We start from the raw sequence: 12,777 nt of genomic DNA, 5'->3' as shown, positions 1-12,777 counted from the left end.
AGTTTCACCCTGTCAAATGTTACGCTTGGGTAAACAGCTTTGTGCATCTAGCATTTGGGTGTACCTCTATCTCACGCTGGATTGACATGACGTGTTTCCAGGGCTGCTTACCCTAAAGAGCTAGATGTTTCTGGAAGTCGAGTGTGTTCCCTACGACTGTGCCTTTGGCATTCAGAGAGATCCAAGAGAGTCTGGTGCTGGTGGGATAAACACTTCTCCCTGCCTCTAGTCTCGCTGTCCCATCCAGAGGCATTCCCAGGAGCAGTTCAGTAACCAGGCTCTATCAATTGTTTTCCAAAGCGTGTGTAGTCATTGGCCCTACTGCTAGCGAAGGCTGACTTTTTACTATCCATCAACTGCAGGTTATTTGTAAACAAACTAAGAGGAGCGGAAATCTTTCATGGCCAGAAATTAATGTAATAAAACACTGTGGGAAAAGAGACAAACCAAACGGCAGGGCATGTTTTACAAAATGTCAACACATAAAGGATCAGAGTAACTTATGTTGTTTTCCATTTTAGCACAAATAGACCAATGAAACAGAACAGAGTCCAGAATGAGATCCCACACACGTCTGCTTTGTATCAAAAGGATCCCTGAGCAGCCAGAGGAATAGAGTGATCATCAATAAATGATATTGGAAAAAATATTGGTCAAATACAATCAGACCCCTAAACTCATACCATATACAAAACTCATTTCTGTGTGATCTAAGGCCTTAAAATATAGTAATAGAACTTTTAAACAATAATACAGGGCAATGTTTTCATGACCTCTACATGAGGAAAGTGTGTGTCTGTGTGTGTGTGTGTATGGTGCTTGTGGGGGTTCAAATGTGTGCATACACCAGAGGTCAACCTTGGGCATCATTTCTCAGTAGCTGTACACCTTGATTTTTGAAACAAGGTCTCTCACTGGAACTTAGGATTGTCAGTTAGGTTAGGCTGGCTGGCCATGAGTTCCAGAGAGAAGAAACTGACTACAAGTTATCCTCTGAAAGCCATGGTTGCATGTGATGGTGTGCTTTCCACAGCCCACCCATAAAATAAAATAAAGTCAAATAAAAATATAATTCTTTATTTTTAAAAGCAGTTTTATGTTGACTACATTAAAATTAAAAATTTCTCCTTTTCAAAAGACATCAGGAAGAACCAAGTACCAGAGAGAAGACAATTATGATATTGACATATGAATGAAAAACATTGTATCCAGAGTACATGAGGGTGGATAAGCCGATAAAAAAGGGCACATGCTGATCTCACAGAGCTCTGTTCCCAGCACCCACTCTGAGCCACCACAACCACCTGTAACCACCTCCAGGGGTCACACACACACACACACACACACACACAGAGAGAGAGAGAGACAGAGAGAGAGAGAGAGAGAGTTTAAAATAAATGAACAAAACAAAAAACCAACCTGGGCTAAAGTGTCAAAGAGGTACTTCCTAAAGTAAAAATCCAAGTGGCTGATAAACAGAGCAGTGGCTCTCAATCTGTGGTCAGATATCAGATATCCTGAATATCAGATATTTATATGGCAATACAACAGAAGCAAAATAATAGTTGTGAAGTAACAACAAAATAATTTTAAGGTTGGGGCGTGGGTCCCAGCACTGGGACAGGTGAGAATCGCTTAGTAATGAGGATTTACAAGCACCAGAATAGACATCGCTGATGGAGCTGCTGAAGCTCAAAGCCTGGCCGTGTTGCTGAGAACGCAGAGGGGCCGGCATGTTCTTCTGCTGCTGCTGGGAACACATAAAGCCGGAGCCATCACCTTGAGAAATCGACAGTGTCTGCTAACTGTGGCTGGTGCACGCCCACAGTGCAGTACCACTCCCAAACACACATTCTAAGTCCAGCCCCGGAAAAAACATTTCTGTAAAATTTGAAGTGAATTTTAGGCTTGGGGTGGGGGGGATGTGGGGTCTCTGCTCAGCTCTGCTTAACATTAAGTCATTCATTGACAATGCATTAAAAACACACACACACACACACACAAAACAATTGACGTGGCTTTTACTGTGCCACTTAAGTTTTATTTATTGACACAGAAATTTGAATTTCATCTAATTTTCATGTGTCATGAAATATTGTTCTTTGGGTTTCTTCCCAACCATTTAAAACTGTTTTTAAAATAAAACAAAGCCCAGTGCTGGGACTGGGGAAATGACTTGGCAAATAGGAGCCCTTGCTGTGCTTGCCTGACAATGCCTGAGAACCAGAGATCAAATCCCCAGAGCTTCAAGCGCTGGGTGTGGTCATGAATATATCTGTAGCCCTAGCACTGTGGGGTCAGTGAATGGAGACGGGAGGATCACTGGGGTTGCTGGCCACCTGCCTAACTCCAGGTTCAGTGAGAGACTGTGATGAAAGGGAGTGAGGCAGAGTGATATACCTCTATGAGCCTCTATGGGCATATACCACACCCACCCATCTCTCTCTCTCTCTCTCTCTCTCTCTCTCTCTCTCTCTCACACACACACACACACACACACACACACACATCTCTCTCACACACACAGACACACACACAGAGAAACATGCGTGCACACAGACAGAGAGACACAGACAGAAAGCAGTTGTTCTAGGCAATAGTCAACCTGGAGCAGTTCCCTGGTAGAGTACTTATCTGGCATGTATAGTCCCGGTCCTGATAAAGGAAAAGAGAAAGCATCCTTTGCTCTTGGACCATCTAAGGGCAGGTCGTGGCCAGGGCTGGCCTGCAGGCCACAGTCTGGAGCGCTGCCTGATCCGAGGAAGCAGAAGAGCCTTTATGGCCAAATAATTTGTTGGAAATGAAACTTGTAGATTCCAGTCTGGACTGCCTATGTCAGACTCTCTAGGGAGAGAGGCCACGGGTCTGCTTTCCAGCGAGCTGACTAGCACAGAGATAAAGAGATCCATACACACGCACACCCAGAGGTTCATAGGAGTATTATTTGTAATAAACCCCACACTGAAACTACTTCCAAGTCCAGGAATAGTCAAGTGTGCAAAAGCAGTGAAATAAATAAGCAGAAGGATATTTGAAAACAGAGATGAACGAAATGGAGCATCATGCAATGTATTGTAAAGATAATACTGAGTACTCCGTGGTTCTGTACAATATAAAACTCAAAAGCAGAGGAACTAAACTTTATCACATACTAAAAGTTACCTTCGTTAACTTAGGATTCCTATTCTTTGAAGGTGAAAAAGATTGGCTGTGGGGCGGCACACTGGCACTTCTAGAGGGCTCCCAATGCCCTGCTTCTGACCCTTGTGATCCTTGTGCATGTGTTCATCAAGTGTACACTTATGTTTCCTGTTCTCTCTCTCTCTCTCTCTCTCTCTCTCTCTCTCTCTCTCTCTCTCTCTGTCTGTCTTTCTCTCTCTCACTATGTGTGTGTTTCACAATAAAAAATTTTAAAAGAAAAACAACTGCCAGGAGGAACCACATTCAGCAAGAACCCTGCATGTAGAACCTGCCAGATCCACTTCACACCTTCACTTCCTGCTTGGCCGATTCCCCATAGCCCACCCAACTGCAAGTTCGAATTTATAGGCCAACTGAGCCCAGATGGTTTCCTGTGATAGCTGCTAGGGGCATAATAATGAATGCGCGTCTCCCTGCACGTTCCTGAATGCGTTTTGGCAGGATTTTTACTGCAGGCAGTAAAGCCTTGTTACGAACTCCCTCCCTCGCCTTCTCAGGGGCTTGGCCACATTGCAGTTGGGCCACACTGTCTCTTGTTCCAGGCAGCCTGTCATCCCCATCCCACACAGCATCCTTGAGCTGGCTTTTTCTCCATTGTCCTATGAGGCTGTTTGATTGATTGTTACTAATAATCATTGCATTTCAGAACCCTGATTCCTGTCCTCACAGCTGCAACTTCCTCTTCCCTCTAATTGGAAAAACATCCTCTGGGAAATGGGGCATCTTTATTGAGTCAATCTTTGGCGATGACTACTTTGTCAACTGGCAGGATGAAGCTCACAACAGAGACATGACACACTGAAACCCTCCCCACGCACCGGTCCCAGGCGTTAGTCCAAGGAGCTAGGCTGACCCAACAGATATCCAGAGATCCACGGGTAGAAATTAAGGATCACACTAGGGAGTGGTCTTTTAGGTCAGTCCAGGGTCCAAAGTCATCCTGGCTAATGGTTCTCTACTTTTCATCCCTTGATTGCTTATTAACAGTTATATACAGTATTAGATACCTAATTAAGGCCACATTTCCCAGAATCGTTTGAAGTTAGATGTAGTTGTGACTACATTCTGATTAACAAGAATGCAAGCAGACATGGCCTATGGAACTTGCAGAAGGGTCCTCAGAGGAAGGGCCCATGTTCTCCTCTCCTTGTTTCCTTCTGAGTAGGAGCTCTAGCATCTGTTCTGAACAAGGCAGCCTTGGGAATGGAGTCCGTGCTGGTAGACAGGCAAACGTCCTGAGTGTGTGCAGAGGAGAAATAAACTCGCTTGCTTAAACTGTGCTTGGGGAGGCACAGGGTCATTTGTAATTGAACCCAATCTCAACTGGTTGGGTTATAAAATCTCTTCTAAAAGTAAAGAAGTGGAAAGAACCTCCGTGGGTCAGAGGAAGAACTGGCTACATTTATTTACTCATTTGCTTATGAATTCATCACATTTTTAAAAGAGTGCCTACCGAATGGTTGGCCTTGACATATGCTCTGATCTATTGTGCATATTGCGACAAAAAAAAAGTCTCTATTCTCAAGAACTGTTGGCAGAGGGACTCGTAAGGCATAAATAGACAGACGCCTATGACATGTAATTAGTTAAGCCATACAGGCTGAGAAGTTTTAAGACTATTTTAATAAGATAGAGAAAATGTTGATGACATGTTGCTGAAACAGTGGGTTATTAATGATCACATACAGGGAGTCCAATTTGTAAAACAGTATGCACATAGGAGTACATGAATGCACATAAATACATACATGTATACACATACTCTCTCACACACACATGTGCACACACGTGCACACACACTCATACATGCACTCTCACACAGTCTTACATATACTCTTTCTCACATACACATACTATCTTTCTCCTACATACACACACTCACACACAGAGAGAGAGAGAGAGAGAGAGAGAGAGAGAAATACACACACACACACACACACACACACATATTGGTTTGCGGGATGAAAAATAACATACTTTGTCTGAACAGCCTGCATAGCGCCATCATTTAATGGTCAATGAGTGACTATCTCAGTAGGGCTATTTTTTTCCCTATACTTTCTAGATATTCTCTAGTAAGTGTCATTATTTATATAACAAAGAAGGGATATCATTGTGCAACAGGGTGAAATACGGAGTAGAAGATCAAGGCAAAGCTGTGTGGATTAGTTAATTTTGTTAGAATGGAAAGTGAGTTGTGCTGTCAAGTCTGAAAAATAAATTCAAGCTCAGCAGGGCAAGGTGTGCCCACTGATGCAGTAGCAACGTGGCTGCCATGGGGGTAACCAGCTGCATTCTGATTGGATTTTAGACCTACTCCACAAGAGGGAAATCATACCTGGCCCTTGAAACCTAGCCAAAAAGCCCATGATCATGGAGGCTATGGGCCATAAGGGGAAAACTACTATTTTTGATATGCTAAATGGCCATGTTGTCAAACTGTCTTCTTAATCTATATTATATACCCATAGGCTTCTGCTGCAATTAACATTGGCCAGAGAAGAGTCTTTTTGTAGTAGGCAGTCATTAATGCAGAGACTCATAATTGCTCAAGGTACTGAGAATAAGTGAGTGTTGAGTGTTCAACTCTATATCAAGCCTCCATTCTAGGCTCAGGGAACATCATGGGAGATGAGGCAGAAGGAATGTCAGAGCTGGAGGCTAGGGAGAAGTGCTATGAAGTGCTGTCTTCTGGACATGCCGTGCCCTTTGCTGGTGTTAATTCACAGTAGCTGAGGTTACCTGAACAATATCAAGCCAGCAAAATTCCAGCATGCATGGGGAGCCTCACGGGCTGCACTCCTAGCAATTAGTGGCTGCCGAGGAAGGGAGAGCCATTTTTCACTGGGAGCGGGGCCTCTAGTAGGTTGCCCATGCTCCAGTGGATACCCCACCCACGAGCATACGGGCAGCGATAATTGGACTCAGTGGGTCATTTCTTTTAAAAAGCAAGAAGTCATAAAGTTAGGAGGGAGACATGTTGAAGGGACCAGAAGAAGGAGGTAGGGGATAAATATGATCAAAATATATTGGGTACAAGTATAAAACTCTCAAATAATAAATTTAAAATATTATGTTTAAAGAGAGAGAGAGAGAGGTGGGATTTGGCCTCTCCCCAGAGCAAGAGGCTGCTGGATCAATCTGGCTCCTACCCCATACACAGTCTGGAAGTGGGCAAAGAAGTTTGCCCCAGGCTTTGTTCTACATTTTTAGTGGGGCAGGGCCAACTTCAGCCAAGTTATTAAGCACTGCCCTATCACTCTTCCCATGGCTGCTCTCTGCTGGGCCTCCTGCCCCACCATTAAGCCAGCTGTTGTTGTTTTGTAGAGGCTAATTAACTCCACACTGCATGAAGCCAGACACTAATTGGCCCACTCACTTAATCAACTTTAATGTCTCTCTTCTGTTGGACACGGCTGCTGCTCTCTGTTCCCCTGATCATGAGCAAAGGCAGTTCCAAGGGAGCACCAGCAGCCTCCAAGAGGTGTGGGTAGACCTGGCTCTGGTCACTGCTTCCAGAGGCTGGAGGCACATTCTGACCCTTACTGAGTACAATGGACAGACCCACAGGCTCATGATCACTGGGGCCTCATGGGACCTGAGCTTATTACTTCTTCTCTTCCAAGCATTGCATGATACTCTGAGTCATCACATGGTTGGTTCCTCAGGAGAATTGGCCTCAGCTGTCTGTGCTGACCCGTAGTTAGGTCTCTAAAAGAAGCCTAACCAATTGTTGGAACTGCCTGTCTTAGGGTTTTACGGCTGTGAACAAACATTGTGACCAAGGCTACTCTTATAAGGCCAACATTTAACTGGGGCTGGCTTACAGGTTCAGAGGTTCAGTCCAATATTATCAAGGTGAGAACATGGCAGCCTCCAAGCAGGCATGGTGCAGGAGGAGCAGAGAGTTCTACATCTTCATCTGAAGGCTGCTAGCAAAATACTGACTTCTAGGAAGCTAGGACAAGGGTCTTAAAGCCCTTGCCCACAGTGACACATCTATTCTAACAAGGTCACACCTCCAAATAGTGCCACTCCCTGGGCCAAGCATATTCAAGCCACGACACTGCCTTTCACTGAGTGCACCACCCCATATGCACAAAGAGTAGTAGACAGGGAGTCAAGTCCTTTTCAACATAATGAGACACAACAGGGTACAAAAACATTGTTTTTAATTTTTTAACAAGGTCTTACTATGCATCCTAGGCTGACCTTGTGACCTCCTGCCTCTGCCTCCTCTATGTCAGGACTGAAGCATTAGAGCCACCACTCTTACCTGACTTCTCTAAGGAGAGTGATAATATTTATGCTTGTGACTGAAATGATCTGCATGTTCCCGTAAGACCAGAGCCAAGACGTCTTATCGCATCCATTCAGGGAGGAGAGATGAGCTTCCTTAAGGACAGAGTGGGGGCACTCCCCAGGGTTCAGATCCCACGCACCAGAACCTGTCACTATGTTAGATTATTTGGCTCAAATGACCTGGTGATGTGATCAAACTAGGAGCTGGAGATGGGAACTCTGGGTAATTGCACAGTCCTTATAAGAAGGCAAAAGAGGTGGAGCCAGGGAGAAAGATGCAAGAACAGAAGTCAGATAGGAGAACAGATACTAAACTGTTGCCTTTGAAGATGGAGGGAAGGCCATAAGCCAAGGAAAGCAAGAAGCCTCTAGAAGCTAGAAACTACCAGGAATTAAATTTTCTTTTGAAACCTCTAGCACATTGGTTCTCAACCTTCCTAATTTGCGACCTTTTAATACAGTTCTCTGTGTTGTGGTGACCCCCAACCATAAGATGATTTTGTTGCTACTTCATAACTATAATTTTGCTACTGTTGTGAATCATCATACAAATATCTCATATGCCTGATATCTGATATGGGACTCACAAAGGGTCATGACGCACAGGTTGAGAACTGCTGCCCTAGAAGGACTTGTGCCTCTATTTTTTCAGACTTCTACTCTCCAGAATTATAGGAGAGTTAAGCTCTAAGATAAGTGGTACTCTGTGTTTCCATTTTTTTTTACTTTATTTATTTATTTATTTATTTGAGGGCATACTGGTGGCAGTCCAAGGACAATTTGTGGGAGTTGACTCTCTTCTTCTGCCATGTGAGCTTTGTGGGTCCCAAGAGATTGATCTTGAGTTGCCAGGCTTGGCAGCGAGTGCTTTTTCCCACTGATCCACCTTGCCAGCCCCGTTTAGTAGCCATTTGTAATAGGAGACCTTGGAAGCTCAGACTTCATTTGTTACAGCAACACAAGAAAGCTAACTCAGTATGTAGCAGAGTGTGCAGGCCTAAGTAAATCAGTGACCAGTCCAAGGGCACTTGGCCTTACTGGTAAGATCTGTCCTTCCTTGAGGTTCTGCAATCCAGCGCTGTGTAGGACGGGGCATTACCCAGGCCTTTCCTCACAGCTCTGTGCCCCTGGCCTCTTCCCTAACCCATTCCACACTCTCTGCCCTCCATTTCACTCCTCTTTCTCCTTAGGCATCTAAAATCTCATGATAAAGCTTGTGTGGGGAGACCACGTGTATCTGAAGCTCACATCGAGCAGAACAGAATGAGCCACAGAGCTTGTGGGGATGAGAACCCAGAAGGCAGTTTTGAGCGGGAGTAGTTAAGCTCTATATTTGAATTCTGCTGCCCTCACTTCCAGGGCGTTTCCTTTTAATCTTCTATTTGAGGAGCTGCCATAGCATGGAAGGCAGTAACTCATACCCCACAGCTAGCATACCTGCCAGGATAAGGTGGCAACAGATGCTGGTAATAATGAACCCAGACTGGCCCCCTCTGATGTCCACTCCACTGGTCAAGTTCCTCAAATTGTAACCCACATCTCGATTTCCTGCAAGGGTCAGAGCCCACTCCAGGATTTCTGATTCAGAATGTCCGGGGGGTAAAACCTGAGCACATGCATGCAGATGATTCAAGTGTGGTCGGATGCAGTCTGGCCTATAAAGATTCGTGTCTTGCAGCCTTGGTCGTTAGTGTCCCAGTAGATGGTGGGACTTTGAAGTGGAAGGTCACTGGGGGCACCACACTCCCAAAGGATTAAGATCATACTCTTGGGTCTCTGAATGAATCCTTATAAAAATCTGAAACTCGGGTAACTACCTTCCAGTTCCTGTCTGGTAATGTGATCTCTTCTACATAGACTGCTGCCATGGACTTTGCTGAGTGTCATAGTTACCAATAACTGCCAACCTGACACAGTATAGAGTCACATGACAGGAATGCCTACCTGAAGAACTGCCTAGCTCAGCTGGCCTGTGGGCTTGCCTAAAGGGAGCCATCCTAATTATTAATTGATGTAGGAGAGCACAGCCCACTGTGGGTGGGACCATTCCCTAGGCAGGAGGTCCTGGAATGTGTAAGAAAGCTGAGCATGAGCATGAGAGCAAGCCTACAGTTGACTTTCCTCCACAATTACTGCCCTGGCTTCTCTTAATGATGGACCTGCATGTCTAATACAAATAAACCCTTTTTTGGGGGGGGGTCGAGACAGGGTTTCTCTGTATAGCCCTGGCTGTCCTGGAACTCACTTTGTAGACCAGGCTGGCCTCGAACTCAGAAATCTGCCTGCTTCTGCCTCCCGAGTGCTGGGATTAAAGGCGTGCGCCAAACCCTTTCCTCCCCCAAGTTACTTTGGTTGTAGTGATTTATCACAGGAACAGAATGAAACTAGAATGTCCATGTGATGTCTTGAACATCTAGAAATGTGAGACGAATAAACGTCTTTTCTTTACAAAGTAGACTACTTCTGGTATTTTGTTATGGTAACTGAAAACTGACAAAGACATCAGGCATCAGAATTCAGTTGGCACAGAGCCCTTCCTTTTAAGAGCTATAGACTTCCACCACTAAGTTAAACTTGCTGTGCCCAGCATAATGCTTAACATATAATGAACCCTCCACAAACATTTGTATAATTAACATGTTCTCCCCCTTCTCTCTCTGGGGCTTTAAATGTTGGGAAGCTGCCCTTCTCCATAAAAGAATTCCATTCTCTATCTTTTTTATTGCTATCATATTTACTACAACTTGGTGCTGGCAATCTCCTCCTCAGAGACTCCCTGTTTTCTCCTTGAATACCCTCCATTTCCCCAGTGAGCGTCTCTCCCCTCCATCTCAACCTTTTCCATTAACTCCATGCACTGCACAGCCTGTTCCAGGACATCAAACTTTAATTTAAACAGAAAATAATCAATAAGCTTAGCAAATTGCCCATGGCAACCTCTCCTGAGTGACTCAAAGGGTTTTATGGGTAATTTAAAGGGTGTCTTCACTCATCCCTCAAGGTAAGGCTTAGCACATTGACAAGAGCCCTTTCCCATCCTGACCCAGGAAGCTCTGGAAGGAAAGGAAAGAAAAAGGACTTAGGTCCTGGCCTTAAGGGAGGAAGACAAGGTATGTCTTTGGGATTAAAAATGCCTTTTAAGAAGTACTTGACATTTAATATTGAACCCTATGTGGGTTTTGAAAATAGACAACAGAAATACTATCTGTGGTTTTTTAGTGAACAAAAGTAATACCACATGATAGGGTATAATTGAACAAAAATCTAAGTGGTCAGGTCTCAGACATATTAACAAGCTGGCTACTATCTCATAGATTCTGTTGAGGAATGTATCTATGTTCTTTTCTGTCTCTGTCTTTTCATTCAAGGTTCATACTCCAAGCAAACATTGATGTAGTCCCCAGAGTCCTAACCATGGTCCTTCCACAAGAACATAAGCAGAAAGTGGGGAGGGGGCTGGTTCCCCAAAACAATGTCAAAGTACAGAGTTGCTGAAGTTATAGACTAGTGAATCTGGGCTGGTGCAAATGCTTTCCCCTTGGAAAATTGCTGGCTGTTTTAAGTTACTTCATCAAAATGAAGGTAGCCACTCCATCCGTATTAATGACATGCATAAGACTCTGGGCCCTGTGCAGGGCTTTGAAGGGCTATCAAGCATATGGCCTGGTTATCCTCTCATACAAATGCTATTCTCTCCCTCTGTCAAGATAATATTAAAAATATTACAGAGCCAGCCAGATGGCTTAGCACTTGCTGCCAAGCCTGATGACCTGAGTTCAATGCCTAGAACCCACAAGATGAGGAGAATCAACTCTTCCTGCAAATGTGCTCTAGCCCTGGCATGTACACATGTATACATATATGCACATGTACACATATATGCCCCTGACACAAAATAAATTAAAAAAAATCAGAAAAGTATTCAGCAGGCATAGGCTAGCCAAACTATCACCATAAAACCAAACAGTTTCATGCCAGCTAGCTTAGCCTTTGTGTGTGTGTGTGTGTGTGTGTGTATGTGTGATCTGAATACCATAGACTGCATAATTTGTATGGAAAGTACGTTTATATGGGCCTAGATTGTTCACAGTCAGGTGCCCCTATCTGGCTATATGTTTTTTGGTTTAGTGGTGGAGATATTGTGAAGCCCCGAGGTGGGACTGGGAAGGACCAAGCATCCCAGCTAAGGTCTCTCCTCTCCTTCATAGAAAGCCACATTGGCTTAGAGCCAATGACCTTTATGATCTCATTGAAATGTAATTATTTCCTAAAAGTTTCACTTGCAGATGCCATATTAATTCCCTACCCTCATATTACATCATAATGAAGACAAAATTTCAATATGAATTTTAGTGATAACTTTCAGACCATAGTACCCCCTAACCTTCAGTATGGTATCTTCTTTACCTAATTGGGATGTTGAAAATCTATTGGTTCTCAGCCCCTCAATGGACATCTGGGATGGCTCTTTATCCTTGGGGAAGTTCTTGGCCCCCTCCTGCTTCACAGACCCAGAGCTTCTCAGCTCTCTCGGAGCTGTAGTTAAACATCACACGTTCCACTGCTTTCCCCACATGGTCCACCACTATCCTCTGCAGATTTGAACTCAGTCACATCACCTGGGTTTAAAGTTCAGCTCTGTGACCTTGACCATCTACCCTTAGTGGGGTCACTATTCTTTTTTTTTTTTTTTTAATGAACTTAAAATAGACCTGCCTCATGGAGAATTAAATGAGTCAAGGCATAAGAGGTGCTTAGCTTTATCCTTGGTCCATAGTTGACATTCAATAAATGCTGTTTGGGGTTTTTTTGTCACTAGTACAATTAATATTTATCTTCTGAAAAATCGATAGAAGAGGGCCCCGGAACCAAATCCTCCAGAAAATCCATATCAAAAGAGTCTTTGGAACCCAGTGTTCAGCCACTTCTTGGACAGAAGGGCTGAGGCTTTGGGAGAGGAGGGCCCCACGGCGAGTCAATGGAGCATGGCGCCTGTGAGCCAGTCTGCTGCAGTAGAGTAAGTGGATGTACACATGATATGTGGTTCAAGGCTAGTATCCATGGAGTACCCTCAGGGGGCTGGGAGCCAGCCCTGCCATGGATTCACACTGCACACCTGTCCAGTGTTCCCCTCCACCTCTCGGGATGTGGAAGCAGGGGTCAGAGTCAGAGGACCAAACTTTGCTTTATTCCAGTTCCATTCGGCTGGGAGTGAGTATCCCTGCTGTTCCTTCTATTCACCTCAATATTGTCCGTATACCCTATGATTATATT

This window comes from Mus musculus, chromosome 2 (genome assembly GCF_000001635.26).
Source record: "Mus musculus strain C57BL/6J chromosome 2, GRCm38.p6 C57BL/6J".
Lineage (NCBI taxonomy): Eukaryota > Metazoa > Chordata > Mammalia > Rodentia > Muridae > Mus > Mus musculus.
This window is presented reverse-complemented; position numbering follows the sequence as displayed.